This window comes from Miscanthus floridulus, chromosome 5 (genome assembly GCF_019320115.1).
Source record: "Miscanthus floridulus cultivar M001 chromosome 5, ASM1932011v1, whole genome shotgun sequence".
NCBI lineage: Eukaryota > Viridiplantae > Streptophyta > Magnoliopsida > Poales > Poaceae > Miscanthus > Miscanthus floridulus.
The window spans coordinates 112,380,622-112,393,225 of NC_089584.1; positions in this window are offsets into that span (position 1 = coordinate 112,380,622).

Here is a 12,604-nt window from a genome sequence, read left to right on the forward strand (position 1 = left end):
TCACAAAAACAAGCTGACCCTCGACCGGAACCCTACTATGGGTGGGGGCTCGAGGAAAGTTGGACTCGTAAGGAGACCGAATGTGCGGTCGCAAAATAATAGACCCCCGAGGGGTCCGATCATGACAAATGGGAATCATCGTCTCCAGGGCACACCGTTGAAGGGTCGAGATGGCAGACTAGAGGGGGGTGAATAGTCTTTTCTAAAATTAATCGCGTCGGCTAACCGAAACAAGTGCGGAATTATAACTATCGGTCTAGCCGAGACTACACCCCTCTATCTATGTTCTCTAGCACCTTCCAAAGATACTAATCAAGCAACAAAGGTGCCAGGCTAGCTAGAGCTCACCTAACCAATTCTAGGAGCAAGGTTACACAAACCTATGCCACTAGTACTTTAAGCAACAAGGGAGCTCCTACACATGCTAGTAAGCAAAAGCACAAAGCTAACTAAGCTCACTAGCAATGCTCAATAACAAGGCAACCAATACCTAATTAGAGAGTGTAAAAACTTAGCTACACAAACTAAGCAATGTGACTAACAAGATTACTAAAACCAAATTAGCCACGCAAGGGAGCTACTTCTATGCTACACAAGCAAGAAGGTAATTAGCAAGCTACACAAGCTATCTAATTTCAAGAGCAACTACACAAGCTTAATTTGTATAAAAGTAATTACAAGCTTGTGTAACGGGGATGCAAACCAATGGGAAGAATAAGGTTGACACGATGATTTTTCTTCCGAGGTTCACGTGTTTGCCAACACGCTAGTCCCTGTTGTGTCGACCGCTCACTTGGTGGTTCGGCGGCTAATTAGCATCACCCGCTAAGCCCACATGTCGGGCACCGCAAGAACCTACCCCTTGAGTGAGGGTAGCTCAATGACACGCTTTACTAGAGTTACTCTTTGTGGCTCCCATGGGGCGAGCACAATGCCCCTCACAAGCACTTCTCCGGAGCGCCGCACAAGCTTCTTGCGCGCTTCGATGGAGACCACCACCAAGCCGTCTAGGAGGTGGAAACCTCCAAGAGTAATAAGCACCACTGGCTTGCAACTCGATCACCTAGTGCCACTTGATGCAACCTCACGATGCAATCGTACTAGAATCGCTCACTCACATAATCGGATGATCGCTATCAAGTATGTGTGAGATGGAGGGCTCCTAAGCACTCTCAAGCATGGACACAAAGTCCCCCAAGGTGCTCAACACCAGCCATGGCCGAAGGCCACTTCTATTTATAGCCCTAAGGGCTAAACTAGCCGTTACCCCTTCACTGGGCAAAAGTCGGGCCGACCGAACACTTTGGTCGTGTTGACCAGACACTGGACCTCAGTGTCCGGTCGCCCATAGATGGCCATGTGTCCCGATTCCAACGGTCACTTGACCTGATCGGACACAGCAGCTTCAACTGACCGGACACTAGACCTCAGCATTCGGTCGTTTCCAGTAAGCTCCCCGAGGCGTATTTCTTCGACCGGACGCGTCCAGTCCACCTTGACCGGACACAGACCAGCATCCGGTGCAATACGCTCGGTACTATGCAGACCCGTTAGTTTGACTGGACGCACCCTGCCAGCGTCCGGTGCTTCTAGACCTAGCATCCGGTCAGTTGACCGACGCCAGCGTCTTTACGATCAACTCATTTTTACTTCTAACTTCATCACCCTTGCTCCAATGTGCCAACCACAAGAATTTGCATCCGACGCAATAGAAAATAGGCATTCCATTTTCTCGAAAGCACCGAATCCCAAAGAGAGAGGGACCCAAACCCATCTCAACCCTGCAAACACCACCTCCTTTGTAGATGTGCCAACACCACCAAGTGTACACCACCATGTGTATGTGTGTTAGCTTTTTATAATCATTTCCCAAAGGATGTTAGCCACTCAACTTGCCACACCACTCAATCCTAGCGATGATGTAAAGTTAGATCACTCGAGTGGCACTAGATGACCGATATGCAAACAAGTTTGCTCCTCTTGATAGTACAGCCATCTATCCTAAACCCGGTCATATACTTCTCTACACACCTATGACCGGTGAAATGAAATGCCCTAGGTTATACCTTTGCCTTGCACATTCCATTCCATCTCCTCCAATGTCAATGCAACACATGCACTAACATGATCAACAATGATATGATCCACTTCATATCATCACATGATCATATTGGTTCATCGATCTTGACTTTACTTGCTCTTCACTGTTGCCATTGTCCATCGGCGCCAAGTCTTGCTCAAGCTTCACCGCCACATGGTCCATCACTCCAAAGCCTTCGACTTGCCCTTCATGCTTGCAACTGGTCCATCAAGCCAAGTCTTGTCTTGATCTTCTCCACCTTGATCACATGACTCAATGTCATGTCTCATGTGCATTTAAGCTCCTTCATCATCACATGTCTGAGCTTTGCAACATCTCTAAGCCATTTTCACCTCCATGGCATATGTTGCTCATACACATGTACCTGTGGATTAATCACCTATGTATCTCACATAAACACAATTAGTCCACCTAAGTTGTCACTCAATTACCAAAACCACATAAGGACCTTTCAACCGTGGGCGACAAAAGAAGGCCAAGTTCCTCAGAGTCCTATTCAGAAAAGCCTTCGAAGGAGTATTCTACTCCTCCACATGCTCAGGGGCTACTATCGAAGACCAATACTAGGGTACCCAAAGAGGAGGAGCTAATGGCCATCAACATTGATTTATCCAAGCAGTCAAGAGCGCGACTATAGCTCCAACCAACCAACAGGTGCGTGGGCTCCACCTTGCCTGACCTCTGGGGGAGGGCTCTGCCTCCCCCAACCCTGAGGCCTCGGGCTCCACCTTGCCTGACTCCAAGGTCATGGGCTCTGTCTCGCCCGACCCTGAGGCCATGGGCTTTGCCTCGCCCGACCCTAAGGTCATGGGTTCTGTCTCACCCGACCTCAAGTCCATAGGCTCCGCCTCGCCTGACCCTAAGGCCATGGGCTCCACCTCGCTCGACCCTTGGGTTTGTGCTCTGCCATACCTGACCCCTTAGGTGCGGGCTCCGCCTCGCCTAACCCTAAGGCTGTGGGCTTCACTTCGCCCGACCTCAAGGCCATGGGCTCCACCTCGCCTGACCCTTAGGTTTGCGCTCTGCCTTGCCCAACCCCTCAGATGTGGGCTTCGCCTTGGTCGACTCCTCGGGTGAGGGCTCCGTCTCACCTGATGGGGTTCCATACTGCCGCCAACCACTCTAGGTCCTTGTGTATGGGTCTGGGTCAAAACTCTGACACCAAGGAAGAGACTGACACACCCTAACATAACCCATGGCCATGACGGGCTATACCTAAGGATTCACATCAAGAACAGTGTTGGGCATGCCGATGCTATTCTATCTAACCCTCGTACGAACGCTGATAGGCGCATCAGTTCACCACGACGTCCGCCAAGATGGAATGGAGCACCATGACTGGCAAATGACACTTGCACATGGCGCTAGTGATGGATAGGGCCATGTCATGGAGCCATCCCTGTTGACATCTACAAGGTCGGTGGGACCCACGTGAAGGAGAAGAAGGACCCGACGATCGTAGGAGCCTTCCTATCTCTCTCGTTCTTCTCTTTTCCCTCCGCTATAACCCGCACTTTCCCTTGGCCTATAAAAGGGAAAGTAGGGCGTCCCATGAAGGGGACCAATCAATCGAGATCCACACAAGATCAGAACATGAGATAAACACATAAGAATATGACACGAACACATGGCTGAGCATCGATCGAGCTCTCAGCACCTGTTCACTCCTTCCACCAGAGACTTGGGATCCTTTTCCTCTCTCGCCTATTTGTAACCCCTACTACAAACTTTTAGTGCTAGTAACACGAGCAGCAACAATGAACTAGACATAGGGACTTTCTACCCAAACCAGTATAAACCTTGTGTCCTCTAAGCACACCATCCGAGCTAGACACATAATACTAGAAATTTACTCATTGGTGGTTATTCAAAACACCGATAGGGATGGTTCTTGATGTCCGAATACATGTGGTTGGGCCTGGCAGGGAGGTTGGAGTAATATCTGATAGGCACTAGGGCATACTTAATGCCATGTGATAGCAGATAGAGGGGCATGCACCTTTGCACCATCGTTGGTGTACTCAGCACCTTGCCGAGAATCTACTCTGAAAGGATGGTGTGAAGGATAATTATGATCTGTTCTAGGAGGCTGCTCGATAGCTTGAGGACAAGTACTTTTAGAAAAAGTTGAAGCAGGTCAGAACCACATCAAATGCAGAAGGTAGACAATGGCTCATAGGTTTGAAGAGGGATTTGGAGAAATGGACAAGAGCTCAAGACGTCGATGGATGGAGGTACGAGTTTTAGTGCAGCAACATGACAGTCATTCAATAAGTTGCCGTTGGGGACACGTGGTATGCCCATGAATGCAATCATTCAATTCACCTTCTACAAGCTTGTTGCCTAGTTCAACGATAAACACGCCCATGCAATGAAGTTGTGGATTGATGGAGAGATATAGGCTCCAAAACCAAAAGCACACCTAGAGAAGGTAAATGAAAGGGTTGGCACACATGAGGTTACATATTTTAACCATGCCATAGGGACTTATCAGGTCGAGCATAGGGGCGGTACAACGTCCAATGGTGAGGTCTGAGAGTCGAGGATGCATGTGGTAGTCCTCTAAGATTTCACATGCACTTGTGGTAAACCAAGGCAGGACCACTTTCTATGTTCTCATTTGGTGGCAGCAGCTAGGCATCACAACTATAATATCGAGAGCACAATACCTCATGAGTTCAGTGTTGACATGCTTGTGCACACATGGAGCCCCCGCTTCGTGCCTTTTTAGGACCCTAGAGAGTGGCCTCCATATGATGGGCCAAAGTACATTGCGGATCTAGCTTACTGTTGGAACAAATGTGGATTGAGAAAAAGGACAAGGCACATGATGGTTATGGATCAGATACCCAGAAGAACGAGGTGTGGGAGAGGAACCCCATTTCTTACTGACCCTGAGCAGTACGAGTGTGGCAAGTGTGGTAGATGAGGCCACAATTCATGCACTTGCCATTGACAAATTAGTGAGGTGTGACTATTAGTTGTTTTCATTATTTCATATTTATCATATTCATTCCATTAATTATGCATGTCTCAATTTATGCTTCTAATTGTGTCAATTACTTGTACATTTCTAAGTTTATGTTTCATTGTATATTGAATTTCTATTTCATTGACTTTTTTGTAAGATGGCGCAATTCCACCTGCTTGACCCTACTCGACCCTACGTATGAGGAGACGCACCGAGGACGTCTCATAGCGGAGGGTAGGTAATAATCTATACGTCTTGTTCAAATTTTTGTAAGCGTACATGTGTTCATGAAGTAACGAGAGACTATGTTTTATTCCATGTAGGACCTTCCACTCCTTTGTCCTAGAACCCACAACGGCTTCTTGGACATGTAGTACGACGACAGGTATACTCCTTTCCTACAAAGAGCTGGCCTAGATGTCATCTCTTTTTAGGTTCATTGTGGGTTGCCCACGTTCAACTCAGTGGCCTTAACTGTGTTGGTTGATAGGTATTATCTTCAACCATTGCCTCCATTCGTACGTATTTGTTCAAGCGCTTGCCTTTATGACATGTAATCATGCTTTGTGTAAAATGTAGGTGGTGGCTAGAGACTCACAACTTTCACTTGCCTTGTGGAGAGATGACAGTCACGACCTAGGACTGTTAGACGATGCTAGGTCTAAGGATTCACGGCAACACAGTGACTAGGTCATGTAGGTCAGAAGGTTGGAGAGCACGAGTAGATGCCTTCCTTGGGTGTGAGGTTGGTGAGCAAGGGGCTCGCACTTCTAGTGTTCTAATCTCCTGGCTCCAGCAAGAGTTTGCACAGTGCCCTGAGGAGGTAGACAACGAGACAGCTGGGTACTACTATAGGGCATGGATCCTACACCTGTTTGCCTACGTTCTCTTCCTTGATGCAATGGGGGACACTATGTCGTGGATGTGGGTCAACTACCTCACTGACTAGGACCAGGCGGGTCGGCACAGCTGGGGCTCTGTAGTGTTGGCTTTTCTTTACCGGTAGCTTTGCGAGGCGTGTCGTCAGACTTTGTCCTCAACCTCACTTGGTGGATGCATGTACCTACTCTAGCTGTGGATGTGGGCTCGTCTACCAATTGGCCATCCTGAGGTTCTAGCTCGTCGTGACTGGTTCCCAGGTTAGCCTCCACGTTGGTAGTTGATGTGGGTGTACCTTTGGGACCAGATTAGAGTTCCGCACACAAGGTTAGAGTGGGTGTACATTGAGTTCATGAACGAGCTAGACACGCTCACAGCCTATTTTATTTCCCATGCTGGTTTGAAATGGTTTAATATAGCATCTAACATCTTGTTTTGACGTGTTGCAGGTGTCGTGGGAGTCGTACGATGGAGAGAGGGAACTCCCTTTTTGGTTGAGCAACATGTGTGGGTGCGACTACGACTTCTATAGGATAAGATGCTCTCTAATCTACTTCTATGCTATTGAGTTCCACCTACCAGATAGAGTTGCATGCCAATTTAGAGTGAGACAGCTTGGGCCAACTGCTCCGTTCTTGACTGGCGTTGACTTACACAAGTAAGTGTTCTGCTATTTCAATTGTCCCGTTATAGTCCATTTCCATTAGTTCCTATATAAGATGAAGTAATGATGACGTACATGCACTTTTAATATGGTCACATGTATATGGATTGAGATGAATGTGCGTGTATGGAATGCATATATTCGTGTCATATTTTTGTTTGGTTTGTATCAAAAAACAAAGGAAACTCTACCAAAATTTTCTGCACAAATTTGTATTACTTCGTATAAAAACTTCACTAATGATGGCGTACGTGATGTGTAGGTTGGATCATCAGAAGAACTGGAAGATTTTTTATTGGGAGAAGCACCACCACTACTACATTAAGCAGTGGGAGCTGTTGGATGCTAACGTGGACGAGAACGACGAGCTACACATGAACCATGAGTACAGGCACTACCAAGCTTGGTACCAAGGTGCGACACGTTGTAGGTTGAGGCTACAATGGACAGAAGATGACTACGCCGACATCGAGTCCTCTGATGATGAAGATACGGCATACGACCAAACTACTCATGTAGGAGGTAGGTGGAGGTAGGATCATTCTTGGACAGAGTGGTAAGTCAATTGCCTTATTTTCTATGTTCAGTTGCATACCAATACAATCTTACTAAGAACTTTGTTGTAGGGCAACACCCTTAAATGCTCGGTTGAAGACATTGAGCGCTTTCGTTTGAGAGTCAGGGACGATGACACATGTAGCTTCCTAGACGTATGATTCTAAAAATTCTTTCAAGTATAATATTAATACATTAAATTCTTTCAGTTAATATTATTTTGTATAACAGAGACTGTCACGTCGGGTATGTCGTGCGGCTGCTCATTGTGGTTGCAGGACAGCCATGATGCAAGACGTGCACATTTCTTCCACGGGCAGAGAAGACTTAGGTTCGTCTAGCTAAGCACCTACAGGGTCCATAGGCATTGCGTATGAGGACGAGGATGAGGATGACGAGGAGGTGGACTAGAGGCATGAGGAGCTTGGACCGTCTTAGCTACAGGACGCTCCCTCGACTTAGCCTACACAGCCTCCAGGCACTAGGCGATATTGTCCACCTGACCCTTACACTCCAGGCACTGACGCTCTTGGTCACAAGGGTAATGGTAAGACTAGGAGGTAGTGAGGGTTTGTGGTAGAGTTTGTGGTAGATGTTATTATGTACTATTATAGACTTTTATTATGAGCTATTATGGACTGTATGGACTACTATTATGGACTGTATGGACTACTATTATGGACTGTATGGACTACTATGGACTATAATTATGGACTGTGTGGACTATTAATATGCTCATGTATATGGTTTGAGATGAATGTGGCATATATTTGTATGATTGAACATGTTGTATTGAGGTTAAATATTCATGTCATATTTGTATATGGATTGCATAAAAATAGGGGAAATTATGTCAAATTTTTTTGCCTAAAGTACATTTGTGCAGTACACCTATAGCATCTAGCCTTTATAGTGATTTATCATGTTATCGTCGAATATGCTTTTCAGTGTCCTTCAAAATAGTGATTGAAGTCTAAATTCGAATAGGATTTTTTAGTCATGGAATCTAGGCTCTCCAGTGTCATTCGATGTAGGCTTTTTAGTGATTCTGAGTAGTCTTTCTAGGGGCATTTACAACACAATACAATGGCTAGCAAATCTACCTCCGCCTATATATATGCGTTCTAGGATGCATTGCTAACCAAAAGCAAAACCAAACTAGTATTCAGTTTTGTTTGAGTAGGAATGTCTGGAGGGTCATCTAGAGGAAAGGATTTCAGTAGTGGGAGAGGAAAGGGGGGATAAAGAGAACTCCCATTGTGTGGGAGGGGTCTATTGGTCCTGATTTCTTTAAGAAACCAGTGTATCAGTTTCTCCTCGAGAGCAAGAGTGATTTCACTAAAGAGTGTCCTCTCAGAGGACACGATAACCGAAAGGAAGATTGGCCAAAATGCATGCATGGTGAAGACTGCTTAGTGTAGATGTTCACCGAGGGGATCGACGGAGGCCGTCGCTTCTTCAAATGCCCACGAGCATGGGTAATGCTATTACATTTTGTTTGTTAAATATGTTTCTTGAACACCCTTACAACTCATAGGACATACTTATTGTAGTCTTTCAAGTTCAAAGAAAACTATGGATTCACTAGGTGGGTTGATCCTCAACCAATTTATCTACATCAGCAGTATATTTACTACATGCAGCACCGTATCTTCGATCTACAAAGGGAAGTTAGCAGCAGTTACTAAGGAAGATGAAGACAGCGATAATACAATGGTGCAGGTTCACAGGAGGCACTTTGCAATGATCCATATTGCACTTGCCCTAATCACAAGAACAAGAGGCCTCCCCCGCCACCCCTGCCACCACCACCACCAACAATGAGAGGCTACTGTGGAGAAGGTGCAACATAATTTACTATGTGGCCACACTACTAGGACGACCCTATCTTATTCACGTGGCATATCCATGTGTTTGTTGTTTGGTTTAATTACCTAAGACATGTTAGGTTTAGTTGAAGTAACTATGTACCCTTGTTTGGTACATGTTCTCACATGCCATTTTGTATGCTTGTTGTTCGCTTCAATTACCTAAGGCATGTTAGGTTTAGTTTAGGACCTCGGTACCCTAGTTTGATACATGTTCTCACATGCCATTTCATGTGTTGTGCAGTGTTCAATTATATAATGCCCTACTTTGTTAGGTTTTATTCGTAGTACGTGATCTCATTTCACTACGTCCACAATATTAAACTGAATATTATGACCACAGATAATGAAAACAACAACACAATGAAAAGTCCAATACTATAACATATTAAACAACACTAATAATACTAGAAGTACATGCTGATAAACTAAATAACGCAGTACATAACCTAAGTATGCCCATACTTAAAGTGCATTACATGACAACACAATGAAAAGTCCAACAATAGACAATATTGTTCATGAATAAACCATAAAACTAGCAAGTCATAGAGACTACTGAGTGCAACGAGGCCACTTTCCTTCCTTAGGGCATCGGGATTCTCCTCCATCGCTGCTTTCGCTTGGTGTGCACGCTCAAGCTTCTTCTCCCTGTACGCAGCAACACGCCTCCTTTTCTCCTCTTCCATGTGCTCCTTTTCTGTAGCCTCCTCTCTGCGTCTCTTCTCCATCATTTTCTTGTCCTCTGCCTCCCACCGCAACAGTTTCTGTATCAATTCCTTATCTTCAGGCTTGATCTCAGTGTCGATCCACTGCTCAAAATCACAGAGCGGTGGAGGGGTTTGCAACAAATACAATTGTTACAAAACAAAAAATCATTCAAGATTTTATATGACACAAAATAATTATTACACACCATCAATTCATCACCATCTTGTTAATGCGGCGCTGACGAAGTGTAGGCTCAAACGCAAAATTGGAACACATCCAATAGCTCTGCCTATACATGTCATCTTCATCGGACTTGGCTACCTTGTAAGGATCACCGTAAAAGCACATAGGCACCGGAACACCACTAGACAGAGGCAATGGGTCGAAGATATTTTCGGTCATTCAGCCATACTACAATTTAACCAATTTCGTTCTAAGAACCGAAAGCAATTAACATTAAACCCTAAACCTAGGGTTTCTTATTTGATCCACAACAATGAACCCATAATATAACAACATGCGCTGAGGTTACCTTGGTTTGCTAGATTTTCCATGACTTGACATCCTACGGTTGTATAATACAAATATTAAAAATTGCTTGAAACCCTAAGTAATGACAATTCTTAGGTTGAAAAATTCGACTAATATATACCGAATCGATGCGAAAAAAAACTAGGAGGGGAGCGAGGATACCTTGCTCTCGAAGATCTATGGATCAAATCAAGGTTTCCAAGGTCCAATATACCGATTCGTGAGGTAGGGTGAAATGGGGAGAGCAAAAACCCGATAGGGAGGAGAAAGAAGAGAAAGAAGCTTCAGCCAGAAAGGTTGGGTGCTAGGTTAAAACACCACCTCGGCGCCATAGATCTTGGCTCCAAACTTGGTACCAATAATCCCGGCGCCAAGCTTGACGCTAATAATCCTGACGTCAATCTCGGCGCTAATGACCCCAGCATCGAGGTGGCTGTCATGTCACCGCCACGTCTGCGTCAACGCCGATGTGGCCGAGGAAGCTCAGCGCCAAATGCTCTGGCGTCGAGACGTGTAATCTTGGCGTCAATTATTAAGGCGCCGAGCTGGGGGTTTAGATTTTAAAAACATACCTTGCATATTTTTGACAAACTAAAAAAACAAAAATTTCGGTGCAACAGCGCACTACCGGGGTGAACTGGCTTGGGAGGCTGTAGAAAGCAGAGGTCTCGGACTCTCACAGGTCAGGTATCCCCTGTGGCCTGTCAGGCTATCACTGACCTCTTCCCGGTTTTCTGAGCTGTCGTGAATTCGTGATTTGTGAATCCTTCCTAAGGCCCAGTTTAGTTCCAAAACTTTTGGTAAAATGGACACCGTAGCATTTTCGTTGCTATTTGGCAAATAGTATTCAATCATAGTTTAATTAGGCTTAAAAGATTCGTTTCGTGGATTTCGTCTAAACTGTGTAATTAGTTTTATTTTTTATTTATATTTAATGCTTCATGCATGCGTCCAAAGATTCGATGTGATGGGGAATGTGAAAAATTTTGCAAATTTTTTTGCAAACTAAACTAGACCCAATACACGGAAAGAGGGCTGCAGAAGCAGACCGCCCAAAACGTATAACCTTAGTTAGTTCGCGAAAAGTTTTCCTAAAAAGTGCTACAGTATCTATTACATTGAATTTTACGATACGTGTATAGAGTATTAAATATAAACAAAACAAAATTAATTACACAGTTTAGTTGAAAATTACGAGATAAACGTTTTAAGCCTAATTAGTCTATAATTAAACACTAATTACCAAATAAAAATAAAAATGTTACTATAGCCAAATTTCGAACTTTCCACCACTAAACAGGGCTCACAACCGAGCTGAGCGGCAGAGCCGCTTGTCCAGCCCCCCTACACGCTGAAGACTGAGAGCCACTGAGGAGGGGTTTGGTCGTTTAGACACGAGGAGAGGGTTTTAATGGGGAGCATCCCAAATTCTTCTCTAGCCTCGCAAAGTCGCACTCTTTCCGGGTGCTCTCGCCTTCCTCCTCGGGCGGCGCAGCCGCGGGCGTCTAGACGTGTAGTGCACCTCTCTCTCCCCCTCTTTCCCTCGCCGTTAATTTGCCGCCTGCAATCCCGGTAGCGCTTCGCTGCGCCTGAAAGTTCGGTCTTTGGCTCCCATGGGCGGTGGACGCAACTAGCCTTTCTTTCTTGGCGGTTCTTGGCGCCTTGTGGGGGTTGAGGGAGCGCCGAGAGAATGGGGGTGGCGCGGATGGAGGAGCACCGGGCGGCCGCCGCCGCGTTCCTGTACGCGCTGACGGTTCTTGGGGTGTTGGCGGGCGGCGCAGGCGTCCGCGCTTTCGAGGACGGCACTGCGGTGTACATTGTCACCATGAAGCAGGCGCCGGTTTTCCACAGGCGCCTTAACTTGGAGAAGTTCGGGAGCAGGGTTGCTACCGCCGTCGGCCGCGGCCGCGGGGGAGGAGGAGGAGGAGCGGGAGACACCCCGACCACCAGCGTCCTCAGGAAGCCGAGGTGGGCAACAGTTCTTTAATCGAACTTTACTGATTTTTTTGTGTTTTTTTTGTTCTACAGTTATTATATGGTCTGCTTTTGTCCCTTCGGCGTTTCTGATGTGATATGCAGAATTTGACGGAGTTTTGAGCTTTCTTCATTGTGCTGTAGTGGAGATGATTGAGTTGCTCCAGCGCCCATGCTTTTAATCTGCCGACAGCTCGTTTCGCTGCTGTAAAATTGCTCGTTCCATTGGGGGTGTCTCTAGTTAGACTATTTTGCCCCGTGAATGGTATATGGGCATGGGATTTTATCCGACCAGAACACTGTCATACCCGTAACCGCGTGAACGGTATGGGGTGTGTTTCGTTCCATGG